This window comes from Sparus aurata, chromosome 1, assembly GCF_900880675.1.
Source record: "Sparus aurata chromosome 1, fSpaAur1.1, whole genome shotgun sequence".
In the NCBI taxonomy this organism is placed as follows: Eukaryota; Metazoa; Chordata; class Actinopteri; order Spariformes; family Sparidae; genus Sparus; species Sparus aurata.
In genome coordinates this window covers 6,581,242-6,598,911 of record NC_044187.1, presented here as the reverse complement: position 1 = coordinate 6,598,911, position 17,670 = coordinate 6,581,242, and the positions used below count along the sequence as shown (strand labels likewise).

Sequence of the window (17,670 nt, the reverse complement as noted above, 5' to 3'; positions counted from 1 at the left end):
GCTCTCCTGACAAAGTCAGCTGATATAAATGAAACATTTAAAAAATTCTACATGAAACTGTATACATCATCAGCTTCCGATACACAAGATGAAATTATCAAATTCTTGGAGGGGCTGGACCTCCCTACACTGAATCCTGATCAGCGAGATGGTCTGGATGCCCCAGTTACAGCCAGTGAAATATTGGAGGTCATTAGGACTTTAAAAGTAGGCAAAGCACCAGGACCTGATGGTCTCACCGCTGAATTTTTCAAATGTTTTCCGGAGGAGGTCACTCCACTATTGCTGCAAATGTATAATGAAGCCTTTAGCCTGGGAACACTGCCCCCTACCTTGTGTCAGGCCCTGATAACCCTTATATTGAAAAAAGGCAAGGAACCTACTGACTGTAAAAGCTATCGGCCGATCTCTCTGATATCACTCGATATCAAAATACTTTCTAAAATCCTTACAAATCGCCTTAATAGAGTCATTTCCACCCTAATACACCCTGACCAAGTAGGATTTATTTGCAATAGATTCGCCTCTGACAATATTCGGCGTTTGATAAATGTAATGTGGACAGTCAGAAACAATAACTCACCAATAGCAGCTGTTTCCCTTGATGCAGAAAAAGCTTTCGATTGTGTAGAATGGCGCTATCTTTTTCAGATGCTGGAGACTTTGGGCTTTGGACAGACATTTCTGAAGTGGGTGAAACTATTATACAATGCACCTCAGGCTGCTGTTCAAACTAATGGGGTGGCCTCCTCTTAATTCAGACTCGACTGTGGGACCCAGCAGGGTTCACTGCTTTCCCCTCTATTATTTTGCCTAGCAATAGAACCCCTAGCTGCGGCAATTCGTAAGGACCCTGATATTCCTGGTATTACGATTAGAGGCTATACACATAAACTTTTGCTTTATGCTGATGATACTCTAGTCTTCATCACAAACCAAGAAAGAAATCTATAAAGTCATTCTCAGCTTTTCTGGCTATCAGGTGAATTGGACAGTCGGAGGCCCTCCCACTGACTTCATATTGCCCTAAATCGTTATTTCAAGCCGGCTCTTTCCAGTGGCCTCTCAAGGGAATTTAATATTTAGGAATACTTATTCCCAGACAACTTAGTTATATAGTGAAATGTAATTTGGACCCGCTCCTAGAAAAAATCAACACAGATATGCAAAGGTGGTCTCCGATTTATCTCTCTCTGTGGGGCAAGGTTAATATCATCAAGATGAACTGCGATCCCAAAATAAATTATACTCTTCAGTCTCTTCCCCTGGATATCCCTACCAAGTACTTTAAACAATTTGATGTACTTTGTAAAAAGTTTTTTTGGAATGGCAAAAAGCCTAGAATGAATCTGAGAAAACTACAAAAACCGATAGCAAAAGGTGGTTTGGGTCTCCCAAATATGCTGTTTTATTACTATGCCTTTAGCTTAAGACACCCGGCACATTGGGTGCTTCCCCCAGAAAGAGCTCCTCTATGGTACTTAATAGAACTGTCAATCTGCACATCGTTTCCCCCATTGTTGTTCTTGACTGCCAGAATGCCACCAAATGCTCGATCTCATCCCATCATAACACATTTACAGGAAATCTGGAGGAAGGTAGCCCGTATTATTAAAATAAACAGGTATTTAACTATGTCTTCTGGGATTTGGGACAATCCTAAACTCCTAATTGGCAAATCTTCGGTAATTTGGAAAGAGTGGGTGAATAAAGGGATTCTTACTCTGAGTCATTTATATGAAGGAGGCATACTTAAGTCCTTTGGCAACCTGGTTGAGCAGTTCGATCTGGCTAATAATCGATTTTGGAGGTACCTCCAATTAAGACATCTTCTGGTTAGCATCTTTGGCTCACCACAAGCCTCTCCCCAGGGCCTGGACCTTTTAAATTCAGTTTTACGCATTGCAGAGGCAGGGCATGAGGCTTCCCAATTTTATTCTATGCTTATAAACACTTCTGGCCATAATATCACCACAGCTCTAAAAGCAACGTGGGAAAAAGATTTGGGCATCTCTATTGGAGAACAGGACTGGGACAAAATTATTGTTATTACTAAACATGTCTCCAGAGACATCAGAATAAAACTAATACAGTTCAAAATTCTCCACCGATATTACTAGTACCCTAGCAGGTTATTTAGACTAAGGCTGAAGACTCCTCTGATTGCTGGAGATGTAATGGGCTGTTAGAGGACCTAGTTCATGCACTGTGATTATGCCCAAAGGTACAAGCTTTTTGGACCAAGATCCATAAGTATATCTCAGAAATAGCGGGGACAGACTACAAACTGTCCTGAACTCTACATACTAGGGAACCCTAAAGTTATCAACCACATGGTAAAACCTTTTATTTAGCTAACTGGGTCCAGACAAGCATCATGATTGGCAAACCGATAATAATGAGAAAGTGGAAAGATGCTGTAGGTCCATTATTTCAGGAATGGGTCTCAGAGCTGGGTAAGGTGGCGGCATTTGAGAAAATATCATACAGTCTGTTGAATGAGGTAGAGAAGTACAATGAAAAATGGGGAAAGTTTCTGCAATTTCATTCATTACATGCAATCTAATGGACTAATTCCCAGACTCTTTTCCTACCCTACTGTCGTTAAGTTATATTCCATCTATCTGGGCCAATTCTGTCTCAATAAATTATCTGTACTTGCGACGTATGTGTGTGTATATGTGATTGCACACACAGGTGTGTGTGTGTGTGTGTGTATGTATATTATTATTTTTTAATCTATTTTTCTTTCAAACCTGTCACATTTTTGGTTTCACTATATAGGTAGGATGAAGGTGGTGAGGGCCCTTCAGAAGTAATCATACAGACATTATATTATGGACACTATTCTATTATTTAATGATCGTGATTCCTCATGTGACAATGGTACAATGGACACTGGACATACTTCTATGCTGAAGTCTTACTTCAGATACACCAACGCTGACTTGGGCCTCTTGTTTTGTTTTGCTGTTGTTGTTGCTGTTGCTGTTGGGTCATCTGGCAGCCTCTTCAATTTGCTTCATACTTGGAAGCCATTTTTATTTGTATTGTATAACAAAATAATAAAATATAAGTCTCAAAAAAAGATAAGCTGTCTGCATATAGCATGGAAACATCACACTGAGGTCAGACAGCACTAACAGAACTAGCAGGGAGTGGTGCAGATGTACGATCATATACAAGAAGTACGGTCAGTTTTTGGTGTTTTACTGTGAGAACAATATCCCTCCAAAAACCTTCACTGTGATAAAAGTAGCTGCAGATACAAACTAATCGTCCTCCACATGAGCTGCTGCTTCTGCAGCCAGGGTCGACTTTAGAACACATTAAACAGGATGAGAAGGGAAAAGTTCTGAAAACCCAAAATATTCTCAGTTTACAGCGTGTAAAAGTGCTGAGCACACAGCTACTTCATGCAAAAGTCCAGATTCCCCCTTTAAATGCAGTAAATGTAACTGTACCTGACACAGAGAGAAGGAAGACGACAAATCCACTCACTGCTGCAGTAAAACTCATATCTGCTCCTCTGATCTCTCTGTGAGGTTTCAGAGACAATAAAACATGTCAGCAGATAAAATAATGATGCACACAGGAGGTTTACAGTATCAGTCACATCTACAAACAATTCTACTTACAATGAAGACGGACGTCGTCTTGAGAGAAGCCGTTCCTCAGTTGTCAGTGAGCAGAAGTGAGATATTACACTCTTAAACCACTAGATGTACTTCCTCTTTAGGTCATTAACATACGTGTGAAGTGTGAGCCAACACCCAAATTGTACTAAAGTTGTGTTGTCTTGCAAAGTATACATTCAATGCTAAATGCAGTATGGGATGCATTAACCCTTGTATTATGTTCGTCTCTCCCCCCTTACTTTGGTGTTCCCGGTCAAATTTGACCGGTCAGGTTTAACTGCTCTTACATTACCACAAAAAACATAATTAGAACATAATCATTTACCAAATGTTATTTAACACCCTTTAATGCTGTAAACAATGTTTCCAACTAGTTGTGAACATGTATAACTGCAGTGAATATACAAAGAATAGACACTGAAAATTATAATAATAATCAAAACGGAGACCAAATTCTCAGAACATCAGAAAAAATCAACATGAATAGTCATCTGTGTGTGTGTGTGTGTGTGTGTGTGTGTCATAAGGAGTGGCATTGTACAATCAGGTTGGAGTGTGCCTTGCAAACATAGGCATCACATTTGTAGCTAACTTGTTTTATTTATACTCTCTTGGAGGTCTACCTGGTCCAACTCTCTCCATGTGTCCCCAAACACACACTTCCCCCCCAGGTTTGTCATGTCCAGTATAATTCCCTCCATGGACTCTGGTAAAAAGAGTTGGAAGCTGGACTTGATGTCATCCACACGAGATTTTACGTATCGTGTTGGCCATGACGTCATCCTTACAATGTTTTCCACTCTTGCTCTGCCTCCTCTGTCCTGGGAGGAAGAATACCAGAGCAAGTTGCCACCCTTGGACTGGAATGTCACCTCAGGTGCCTCTTCTCCATGTGCCTCTTCCTCTGGAGCCTCTTCATCTGTTGACTGGTCAGTCTCATAAAGGTCTGGATCAAAATCAGGATGGATGTTGTCTTCCATTACTGACACATCTTCGTCTATCTCCAGTTAAACTTCGATCTCGTCTTCATCTGATTCAAAAAATCGGTCCAGAGCCTCTATGACAGTAAATTTCCTACTCAAAGTCACAAAGTCAAATCACAGAAAGGCACAAATAAAGTTTTATATAGGTTGTCTATGAGAAGATAGTCTATTCTGTAAAGTGTGGTTCACGTGTAGGGATGGGCGCATAAGCATGGGAAAGAGATCGGTTCCTATAACAAACACCTAACTGTTGAGTTTGAAATGTGTAAATCGGTATATATTGGGCCTTTAAACAGGTACGATACATTGTTAGGTCTGGAGAGTGTGTGTGGCTCCCAGGTGGGCATATAAGCACGAGAAGGAGACAGTTTCCCATAAATGATATCTAATTCTTCAGTCTGGAATGTGTGTGTGTGTGTGTGTGTGTGTGTGTGTTGTGTGGGTGTGTTGTGTGTGTGTGTGTGTGAGAGTGGGACGATGTTTGTGGTTGTGGATGTAGATGTGTGGGGGTACATGGGGATGTTTTCCATGCAAGGAATGAACATAATCTAATATTACCCATTCATTTCATATGCCGGGAACACCATGGGTGTTACAAAATTGATTAGATGACTCAAAATTTGTTGAAAGTGCTGATCAGAAATTTTATATGTTCAAATGCCTAGTGTGGAGGATATCATAAAGCCTTGAGACAATCAGAAGAAAAATAAAAGGTTTAGGATCTTATGAAGTTGTAAATTGGTCAGATTTGACCGGAACATCATAGGAGGGTTAAGCTACATTCTTAATTTTGATTGTAAATATTTACAGCTGCCCTCTACAGTTCATCTCTCTGTGCTCTGAGGCAGGATGTCACACAGTCTGCAGGTGTAGTGAAGGAACAGGAATGCATTGTACCTGTGAACCACGAGGCAGTTTGACTGAAGAGGATGAAGAGCAGAGGGTTCATTATAAGAGAGGATGGAGAATGACATGTTGTTGCTGTTTCCTGGTTTGTTTCTTCTCTGTTCACTCTGCAGTCAGGTTGCTGCTGTGTGCAGAGAAAAGCAGAACACTGAGCCGAGAGAAACTCCCACATCTGTTAGTGTTAACAAGACATGAACATGTGACACACATAGTTCAAGAAGACTGGTAGGATCTGATGAGGACACACGTGTTTTTATGTAAATTGGGTGAACTGACCCTTTAAAGCCGACAGAGGAGGAAGCACTCATAGTGATGAAGCCTGAATGTGCCACACTTAAACTTCCCCACTAGAGGGCAGTGAACCTTCAGAGATACTGAATCAGGAGCCTGAAACAACATTTTATCCTCCATCACTGAATGTTACATTACGTTCAGATTTACTTGGTTGTCACATTTTAGGACTAAGCAGTTCAGGAGTCCATAGTTTAATATATAACTACTAAATCAACTCTTTGAGGTCAGTAAAACCAGAAACTACTCAAATGTACTAAATACTGGACATCTTCGAATTGAAATGAAGAGTTGATCAGTTGAGCAGTTTTGGAGTTTTGGAATAAGAGAGGTACAGTTTGTGTGATGTTGAGAGCTGAGAACGGGTAGTTCGTTTTTGTGAGGCTAAATAAAACATCGACTTCAGAGTTATTCCTCGTCTCGGAAACTTCTGTGAAACATTATACTGGTGTCAGAAGTGACTTTGGATGGAAGAAGGCATCCTGTCAGGCTGGTTCAGCGTTGCTCTCAAGTTAGCCTGTTAGCTGACGCTAGCCATCACGAGTCATGGATGGCAGACAAGGAAAGAAAGTGAAGGACGAGGTGAGGACGGACGAGGGGGACGGCGGTTGCTTGCGGGTGGTCGGAGGACATGACCAGTGAGTTCAGACAGCGAAGGGATCGTTTGAGAGATGCCACGGTGAAAATGGCTAAGGAGGCCGGCCTGACCCCTTCATCGGTGATTCGCGCCACTCCTCGCAGCACCAGAAGTGATCAACGGGCAGAGGACGGAGGGAGACGTGATGGTGCTCTACACCCGGTTGTTGTCTCAGCTGTCAAGATCCCCAAGTACTCCAGTACGTCAGAGCTGCAAGGTCCGGGCATTTTGGAGTTAGAAAAATTCTCTGCTGCCTCTGCCAGAGTTTCTACTGTGGTCAGTTCAGGATTTTTGCAGCTGCTGTGACCTCTGCACAGCCTGAAAGGGTCCCTCTGGCTCTAGTTTCCAGTTTGGGGGCCGATGGAGAGAGTGACAGTGGATGTAGTGGGCTTTACCTCGCTCGGACAATGGTAACCGCTACGTTCTCTCTGCCATAGACTACTTCACAAAGTGGCTCGAGGCCTACGCTCTGCCAGATCAGGAGTCGAAGACCATGGTGGATGTCCTGGTGGAGGGCATGTTCAGCCGTTTTGAGCTGCCAGAGACCATAAACTCCGACCAGGGGAGAAATTTTTAGTCCCAGGTGTTTGCCACCATGTGTGAACATCTGAGAGCACACAAGACCTGCACCACTCCTTTGCAGCCCCAGAGTGACGGGTTAGTGGAAAGGTTTTACTGCACCTTGGGTCAGCAACTGGCTATTCTCACTGCACAACACCAGCGAGACTGGGATGACCATCTGCCACTGGTGCTCATGGCTTGTCATTCCACATCCTTCACCCCTGCTCTCCACATGCTGGGGAGAGAGCTCTGCAACCCAGCAATGGTGTCGTTTGGCTGGCCCCCAGATTTTGTGGACACACCCTCAGGTCCGGAGTATGCCAGGAAGCTTCAGGACCGCCTGGAGTCAGCACACAGTTTTGCGCGGGAGCAGCAGCAGTGTGCCGGTGTGAGACTAAAAATTGAACTATGATGTGAGGGCTCAAGGGAGACACTTTCTGCCTGGAGAGCTGGTTTGGGTCCACAGCCCTCGGCGTAGGAAGGGCCGGTGTCCTAAGGTGACACTTCATAGAGACAGACTGGCTCCCTATAGAGGGGGCTCTTCCTCACCTGCACAGAGGACATCAGGAGTCCCTGAGCAGACTGCTCCCACACGCTCACCCCAGTCTCCTTTACTTATTACATTTATTTATATAAAGATACTGTGTTGTTGACATGCCAAACATTTATAGAACCAGAGACTTTGGACATGCTGTATATCTGCAGTGTAATGTCAGGTATATATGATTCATACTAATATATATGATATTTTATTCAACCTATGTATACATTTGCACGTTATCAGCACATTGAGGTGCTGTATTGGAGAGGAACTTGCATGAGGTGATCTAGTTGTAGTTTCAAACTGCCGCCACTAGATTTTAGCCAAGAGACAGACACTGATAGATTGCTCTTTTTTTTTCTTTTTTTTTTTTTTTTACCAGTTTCAATATCATGATTGGTTTTATTTATCATCATCACATGACTTCCTGCAGCCCTTATTAATGTGGTACATCTTTTAAGTTATGATGTCATGGCAGTTTCGATGTCTCATCTTGCACTTCTGTCCTTCACTGTTGAGAGGAGTAAAAAAAACGTCCTTTTAGATACCGAATAGTGCCGACACCTCCAGCGAGAAAGACATGAAGTATAATCTTCTCTTTCAGTGGAGTTAGTGAGGTGTTGTAGTGTGGATGGAACCGGTTTGGAACCAGAACTGGTCTCTCACTCTACATCATGAAGTTGAGAAAGTCTGCATAGCAACAATCGAGCCATTTTTTTGGCATCTGATTCACAATGCTGACTAAAAGTGTGAAGAGGAAGGAAGTCTGTATCATAACCAGCTGCTTCTGGTCTTCTGCTCACAGTACTGACAACACAGGGAACGCTGCCGCTCAAGACAACTTCTTTCTACATTATCAGCAAAAGTGTTTGATTCGACGATATCTGGAGTAAATGACTTTTGGATCTGAAGCCACACAGAGACGAGAGGAGTGGTAATGAGTTCAACAGCAGCAGCAGGTGGATTTGTTGTCTTCCTTCTCTCTATGCCAGGTAACGTATATCTACATTTACCCTGCAGGACTGTTAGCCTTCAGTGGGTTTTAGAAAATGTTTAAAATATAATTAAAATAAATCTCAAGATGACCATTTTCCAAGTGTGTGTCTTTACTTAAGCCCTATTTTTCTAAAGCTTTGCATATTTAGCACTCGTAGTTTCATACTGGTGGTAACGAAAGACCTCCTCTTAATACAGGAAACATCTCTCGGTCTCCTTTAACATGGATTATGAAGATTAATTGTTGTTTCATCAAAGACAATACAGGCAGTAGATGCTGGTTGTTTGTCAGTACATTACACCATGTTCAACTCAGTGTTCTGGGTGGAGCTTTTCTCCCGATTGACACTGAGACGCAGTCAAACAACACCTGCTAATATTGTGTATGTGCATGAATAATAAACAAAAAATATAGATTTTCAAGGGGTGGCAACCCTCGGACACCATGGTGGACATCGGGGGACTCCTGAGGCAGTTTTGGGGTAGCAACGGGCCCAAAGGGCAGCAGCTGCAGCTGTGGCAGAGGCAAAGCTGCGGGTGTGGGAGGAGTTCGGCGAGGCCATGGAGAAGGACTTTCGGGCGGCGCCAAAGCGCTTTTGGAAAACTGTCCGCTACCTCAGGAGGGGGAAGCGGGGAACCATCCAAGCTGTGTACAGCAAGGATGGGGCCTTGTTGACCTCAACTGAGGAGGTCATAGGGCAGTGGAAGGAGTACTTTGGTGACCTCCTGAATCCCACTCAGCCACCCTCTGTAATGGAGACAGAGCTGTAGGATGATGTGGTATCATCGCCGATTTCCCTGGGTGAAGTCACTGTGGTAGTCAAACAACTCCACAGTGGCAAAGCCCCAGGGATCTATGAGATACCACCAGAAATGCTGAAGGCTCTGGGTGTTGAGGGGCTGTCTTGGCTGACACGCCTCTTCAACAAAGTGGCAAACAGGTGTGGTGGTCCCTCTCTTTAAGAAGGGGGACCAGAGGGTGTGTGCCAATTACAGAGGTATCACACTATACAGCCTGCCTGGGAAAGTCTACTCCATGTGCTGGAAAGGAGGGTCCGGCCGATTGTTGAACCTCAGATTGAAGAGGAACAATGCGGATTCCGTCCTGGTCGTGGAACAACGGACCAGCTCTTTACTCTGGCAGGGGTCTTGGAGGGGGCCTGGGAGTACAATCTCCCAGTCCACATGTGTTTTGTGGATCTGGAGAAGGCGTACGTCCAGGTCCCCTGGGATGTTCTGTGGGAGGTGCTGCAGGAGTATGGGGTGAGGGGGTCCCTTCTCAGGGCCATCCAATCCCTATATTCTCAAAGCGAGAGCTGCGTGCGCATACTCGGAAGTAAGTCGGACTTGTTCCAAGTGGGTGTTGGCCTCCGCCAGGGCAGTGCCTTTGTCCCCAATCCTGTTTGTGATTTACACGGACAGGATTACGAGGCGCAGTTGTGGTGTGGAGGGGTTACAGGTCGGTGACCTTAAGATCGCATCACTGCTTTTTGCAGATGATTTGGCTTTGATGGCATCATCAGTTGTAGATCTACAACGCTCACTGGATCAGTTCGCAGCTGAGTGTGAAGCGGCAGGGATGAGGATCAGCACCTCTAAATCTGAGGCCATGGTTCTCAGTAGGAAACTGGTGGATTGGCTACTCCAGGTGGGGAATGTGTCCTTGCCCCAAGTGAAGGAGTTCAAGTACCTCAGGGTTTTGTTCACGAGTGAAGGGATGATGGGGCGTGAGATTGACTGGAGAGTCGGAGCAGCGGGTGCGGTGTTGCATGCACCGCACTGTACAATTGTGACAAAAAGGGAGCTAAGCCGGAAAGCAAAGCTCTCGATCTACCGGTCAATCTTAGTCCCTACCCTCACCTATGGTCATGAGCAATGGGTCATGACCAAAAGAATGAGATCGCCGGTACAAGCGGCCGAAATGGGTTTTCTTCGCAGGGTGGCTGGGGTCTCCCTTAGAGATAAGGTGAGAAGCTCAGCCATCCGGGAAGGACTCGGAGTAGAGCCGCTGCTCCTTTGTGTGGAGAGGATCTTATATATAGATCTTATTGCCTTTATTCATTATGATTTGTGAAATGTTGTGAGCTCCTTACAGGCAGTGCTCCCGATTCTTATCTTTAGTGTCGGACAAGCTTTTCACGAGATTTCATATTTTAAGCCAACATTTATATTTCAAAAGGGTTTTTATCAACTTGCTACAGAGACATTAAAACCAGAGGTAAATCACCATGGTCCTCATTTTGGGAGCCAGGATGTTAGCTGCCAAGCTAGCTGGCTGGCGAGTTGTAGTTTCCTGCAGAGGCTTCTTCAGTTCTAACTGAGTAGTGGGGAGTCGCAGGGTTTTAAACCCTGTGAGGGCATTAACCCTTCGTTGAGGTCGTATGTGAGTCGTTTGAGTCAACTGATGTTAATTTGATAATGGTTCAAAAATGATAAACGCCTGAGTTGTACAATCTTGTCTCATTTTCTCACAGTGGGATGATGTGACAGTGAAAGCTTGGGATTAGTTCAGCTCTACATTAAGATGCTTCACAAAATATCAAAAATCTGTTGTTTGACGTAATTAATCTAGTTTCTGTTGTCCTCTTGTGTTACAGTGATACAGGGTCAGAATGGCTGGGGAGTGACTTACAGCTCTACTCAGATCTGTGCCTTAAAAGGATCAACAGTGGAAATAAGATGCACCTACACATACCCATCAACAGAAAATGCAGTTAGAGTTGAACAAGTGATCTGGTTCACTGAAGGAACCCCCCGTGGTCCCTTTGATCTGAGAAGGGAATCACGTTATGCGGGTCGTGTGCAGTATATCTGTGTTAACAACAACTGCACTCTGAGAATCACAGACCTGAGAGAGAGCGACTCAGCTGAGTACAAGTTCAGATTCATAACAAACCGAACAGGTTGGAGTTATACTGGTTCACCTGGAGTCACGTTGAGGGTCACAGGTAACATTTATATTTGTTATATTTCTTTTCTGCAAACCACAAATTCCTTATGTTGCAACTCAACAGCAACTCAATTGAATGTTCTGGTTCAGTTTAGGCTCGAAAACCCACTTGGTCAGGGTCACAAAAAGATCATGTTTGCGGACCACAAACACAAGAGTTCTCCTTAAAGTCTCCAGTGGTTTGTTGAAACACAGTCATGAACTGTGGTCACTGGCTTGGTAGCCTTCTCGCATTAACTCCACCATCATCCCTTCCACCTCTAGTGGAGTGTGAGGTCATAATCTTGTAATGTGACAGAAAATAGGCACGTTTTGTAGCGAGGACAATATGGTGCATAGGCTTATAACAGCTCTGATGGCTGAGTGAAGACAGGTTAATGTGAGTGAAAGCTAAGTAAAGGTGTATTTAGACTAGATTCTCTTCATCAGATATTGTTTCCAAGAGGCTGAACAGAACATCGATGCGTATATACTGTGAATGTGATTCTGTATTAACATGTGTATGAATACAAATCTAATTTCTGTTCCTTCCACACAAATCCAGGTCTACAGGTGCAGGTGAACGGAGTCCGACAGGGTTTTATCAAGACTATGCTAAAGTGTCAAAGTCACTGTGTACCTGACATTTCTTCTTACATCTGGTACAAGAATGGACAGAAAATTCAGGAAGGAAAATCTTCATATTCAGGCAACATTTATCCCACAGACAGCTACTCCTGTGCTCTTAAAGGACGCGAGGATTTTCCTTCTCCTCCAGTGTGTGAGTTAACGACTGCGCTGACACGTTTCATCTATTGCACAATTACGGCATTTTAAAAATGATTGATCCCACTTCCCCTTTCTATATAAACACCAGCTGTTCAGCACTGAGCTCTGCAGAATCACTTCTCTTTCAGTGTTACAGCTGTGAAGGATGTCACCTTCTTGTTCTTTCATCTGTTTTATCTTTCAGGTGTTGATGGACAATCCTGCAACAGAGTGACTCACATTGACAGAAGCATCTGTGCATTCAAAGGCTCATCAGTGGACATTTCTTGCACTTACAGCAGTTATCAAACTATCAGATCTAAATTCTGGTTCAGTCCTGAACGTTCTCATCAGTGGCAGAGTCCTTCACAGCCTGAGGACCTTAGTGAAGACTCCCAGTTTGCAGGTCGTGTTCAGGTCCTTGAATCAGAGAGAGGACGCTCCACTCTGAGAATCACTGACCTGACAGAGAGTGATTCAGCTCAGTATCACTTCAAATTCACAACAGAAGGTTTTGAATGGAACAGTAGTTTACCTGCTACAACTCTGACTGTCACAGGTACTGATGAACACACACTGATGTCATCTATACTGTATATACATATGCATGTTAGGGTTAGTCACAGGATCTTTATTCATATTTAATAGTTTGATCTGAGCATGTGTTCAGATACCGCTTTCTCAAAAATGATGTAGGCGTTTACTTTGGTCTGAAATTATCCTTGTATATAGAGGCGGCTGTAGCTCAATGAGTGGAGCCAGCGTCTTGTTATCCAAAGGTTGCTGGTTTGATACCCATGGTCTGCATGTCGAAGTGTCCAAAGTGTCCAAACTGTTCGTGATGTGCTAATTGGCACCTTGCATGGCAGCCACCACCATCAATGTACAAATGTGTGTATGAATTACTGTAAGTCGCTTTGGACAAAACCTGGTACTCATGTAAATATATACAATTCAACTGAGGAAAAGTACAAAACTAATGTGAACAGTATTTGCAGTTTTAATATCGTGTGTGTACGTCTGATCGTAGTATCTATCAAAGAACAAATCTATCCTTTCTTTCTTTCTTTCTTTCTTTCTTTCTTTCTTTCTTTCTTTCTCCCCAGATCCAGATGTGCAGGTGCTAGTGAGGCCTTCAGATTCTTCCAGGGTAGAGCTGCAGTGTCACAGCAGTTGTCTGCCTGATCGTTCCTCCTACATCTGGTACATGAGTGGACAGCTTTTTTGGAGGACAACTTCTTCTTTTTTCCCAGTCTACACTGATCCAGTCAACAGTTATTCCTGTGCCTTCGGAGGACATGAGGATCTCCCCTCTCCTTCAGTCTGTGAGTTTACTCCTCAATCTTTCACTGACACATCTCTGATGTTACCTGTCTTCATCACATGATAAGAAAGTAGAAGAGCTTACAGTTCAAGATGTAACAGCCTGATAAATGACTGTGTATTTAGTCCTTCTGGTTCAATTATTTTTATCTTTCAGGTGTCGATGGTCAGTCCTGCGTCAGAGTGATTTACACTGACAGAAGCATCTGTGCCTCCAAAGGCTCATCAGTCAACATTTCTTGTGCTTATGGCAGTTACAATTTTGATGTTGGATCTAAATTCTGGTTCAGTTCTGAACGTTCTCATCAGTGGCAGAGTCCTTCACACTCCCAGTTTGCAGGTCGTGTTCAGGTCCTTGAATCAGAGAGAGGACGCTCCACTCTGAGAATCACTGACCTGACAGAGAGTGATTCAGCTCAGTATCACTTCAAATTCACAACACAATGGTTTGAGTGGAGGAGTTTTTTACCTGGTACAACTCTGACTGTCACAGGTACTGATGAACACACACTGATATTTACAGAACTTTGCTTAAAATCTTTTGTACCTCTTTCTTATAAGGTTTCTAATCCCTTAAAGGGATTATAGGCTCTAACTAAAGGCTGTAGCCTTATTAAATATTATTATCATTTACAAATGCTTTGTAAATTAGTGAATCAGCATTAAAACCAATAATTTTTTGTCCAGCTCTGCAGGTGCAGGTGAGCAGAATAACAGTCCACCAGTCTGATACTGAGGCAGAGCTGAAGTGTCACAGCAGCTGCAGTCCAGCTGGTCGTCTTTCCTACGTCTGGTTCAAGAACAGACAGAAAGTCATGAAGGAGGAAAGTTCTGTGTATAAAGACAGATTTGATCCTGGAGACAGTGTCTCCTGTGCTTTGAAGGGACATGAGATTTACGCCTCCCCCTTAGTATGTGAGTGTACTCTGATTTCTATCAAAAGTAACAATCTGGGCTGCTCACAAAGAAATCAACCCTCTGTTCCTCACTTTGCTTCTAATATTTGCTTCTCCAGCTATTAAACAAATCAATGTTTTCTCCTCCAGATGCTCTGAGGGTCCCCTCTGTGTTGGTGAATCCCCTGGGTGATATCATGGAGGGCAGTTCAGTGACTCTGACCTGTAGCAGTGATGCTAGCCCAGCAGCTAAATACACCTGGTACAAGAAGAATGGAGATCCAGACCTTCATCCTCTCAGTAAAGAACCACAGCTTGTCTTCAGCTCCATCCAGTCCTCTGACTCTGGAGAGTATTACTGTACAGCTGAGAACGAGCTGGGGAGGAGGATGTCTGAATACTTCTCAATTGATGTGAAATGTAGGTAATAATCATGATTGAAAGCTCTGTCTGCTTCACATCCACAGTCTGATGCTATAGTTTATTAAGAAGCTCCAGTGGTTGCTCATCAAGATCATTCAGTATTCACAATGTGTGGCTGATTTTATAGTTAACTTGTTAAATCATCTCCTCCAGATGCTCCAAAGCTTCCCTCTGTGTCAGTAAGTCCCTCTGCTGAGATAGTGGAGGGCAGTTCAGTGACTCTGACCTGTAGCAGTGATGCTAACCCAGCAGCTAAATACACCTGGTACAAGGAGAAACAAGAAGTGATTCAAGGACAAGAAGGAAGTTATCATTTCTCCTCCATCAGCTCTGAGAAAAGAGGGAACTACTCCTGCAAGTCTGAGAACCAACACGGCAGTTTAGGCTCTGAGTCTGTTTTAATTGATGTCCAGTGTGAGTATGAAACATTGGTGCTTCTGTTGGTCCAATGATGGATATACAAGAAGGGATTAGTGGGCTGATTTGTGCCGTTGGAGAAGTGAATTCATGATAGAGACAGAGGGACACAGAGGAAGTCTTTGTACATTTAAGTTGACACTGTCCTCGTACACAACCTCGTTACATAATGAAATGTCTCCTCCAGATGCTCCAAAGCTTCCCTCTGTGTCAGTGAGTCCCTCTGCTGAGATAGTGGAGGGCAGTTCAGTGAATCTGACCTGTAGCAGTGATGCTAACCCAGCAGCTAACTACACCTGGTACAAGGAGAATGAAGACTCACCAAAAGCATCAGGACAGATCTTCACCATCACTGACTTCAGAGCTGAACACAGTGGGAATTATTACTGTGAGGTCCAGAACAGAAGAGGAAGAAATGAAACCACCGTACATCTGACTGTGGCAAGTGAGTTTCCATTCACTCACACAAACACTGCAGCAGATGCACAATAATGCAGGTGGTGGGAACCTCCTGATATAACCTTGTTGTGAAACTCTTCAGGAAAAAAACTGCACAGGGCCACGGGTAATGTGACGTAATCACAGAGTTCATGTGTGATCTTAATCTCGACAAATGACAATATTTAGCCAAACACAGAGGTGGTGTTACAAGTAAAATCAAGTGTGAATCTGCATCTCTAATATTTTGAGGTCATACTTTATCTATATACACGTTTTTGACGAGTGATGATCTTGACTCAGCAGATAAACATGGATTGTTTCATGTTGTCGCTCTCAGCTGATTCACTGTCAGCGTTGTTGTTTCATCACCACTAACTAGGAACATGGAGGTCAACAGCTGGAACAACAACAGCTCTCATCCTGGCTGTCATACTCCTCTCTGTCGTCCTCTGGATCAGGTAAGCGGTTCCCTTTCGCCAAATCAAATTACATTGAATTATAAACACTGTAGTCAGCAAAGTAATCTGGAAAAACTGGTGAAAAAACATTGGAGGTTAAAAGAGTGATCACAACCTAAACATCAGTTAATTTTGTCGTTGTGTGGTAGGCCAAAGTTAAAAAAGGAAGTCAGTCTCTGATCTGTGATGGGTGTTTATGTTCAGTTTGGGTGATAGTTCCAAATTTAGGTAACCTGGACGTTAAAATAGTCATTAATTTCTTCTTTAATTCTCCCAACCAGAAAAAAGAAGGCGTCTAAACAATCCTCTGAGTCCGGAGAGAGAGCAGACACCAGGGAACAGGTGAGGAAGAGGAGTGAAACAAGTCTGTTCAGACGGCCTCCACATCCAAAAGCTTTCTTACTTTTAGCATTTTACTTGTCTGGGTTACTTTTGTGTCAGGAGTCTGATGCATCTCTCAGCTGTTTGAACTGATTTCACCATTAAAGAATATAACATAGGCTACTGACAGTTAATGTGTCTAAATTTACAAATGCAGTAAACCGTAAATAATAAATAACACTCCTTTGAGTTCCCAGACTCCCTTAAGAAATCACTACATTTGAAGACTTGCTGTATTAGAGGAAACTGCATACTTTGTGAAAGGCTGTTTTTAACTAATTCTTAACAATTTCGTCCCTCTTGTTAATTCGGCAAATGTTAAACATGAAGATATATCTTTCCTAGTGAAAAAAAACATTGTTTTCCGTTTGTTCCAGCGACGTAGGTGTGTATTTGCATATAGAGCAGGAAAGTGAGATCTGATCACAAGAGATTACTGGAGACACATTCAATGCCACATGTGAGCTGATGGTCTTAAAGCTATGTACATTTAATTGTATACTACCAAACCAGAACAACCTCTGGCTTGCGCTGCCTTTCTACAACAAACAACCTTCTGGTTACATGTGCATTAATGTTTTAAACTGCAGTTATCTTGCTTGCGCAGTCTCTACCTAATCAGAGACGGCTGTGTAACCATCAGGATGACCTTCACTACGCCAGCGTCCAGTTTACCAGGAAGCCCACAAATTCTCTCGACTCCAGCGTCCATCCAGCCCCGCTTGACAGACACGAGGAGGAAGAAGACGCAAGTGTTGAGTACGCCGCCGTCAAATTTAATCGTGGCGGTAACGACCCGAGGTGAGCAGGAACATTATCGAACTACCACCAAGTGGATTTATGCCAAGCATTGCTTTAAAGAGGGTTAAGCTCCTAAGAAGCTACAACACAGTACAATGTCACTGCGACCTCACAATATGTAAGGTTGCAGTGACCTTCGACCTCCAAAATATAATCAGTTCACGCTCAAGTCCAAGTTTAGGTTTGAAGAAAAAAAACCCTCAGTGCATTCCTGAAATATTAAGATTAAGATTTGAGGTCACACTGACCTTTGAAAAGTAATCAGTTCATCCTCAAGTCA

General features: G+C 43.3%; 1 long non-coding RNA gene across 1 annotated transcript; it reads left to right on the top strand.

Annotated features, from left to right (window-relative positions):
* The first annotated feature begins 15,608 nt into the window (after window positions 1-15,608).
* Window positions 15,609-17,629, top strand: LOC115587805 (uncharacterized). The gene is made up of 4 exons (XR_003985183.1): window positions 15,609-15,754; window positions 16,130-16,208; window positions 16,490-16,550; window positions 17,233-17,629. It is a non-coding gene; the product is annotated as an uncharacterized LOC115587805 (long non-coding RNA).
* Window positions 17,630-17,670: the final 41 nt, after the last annotated feature.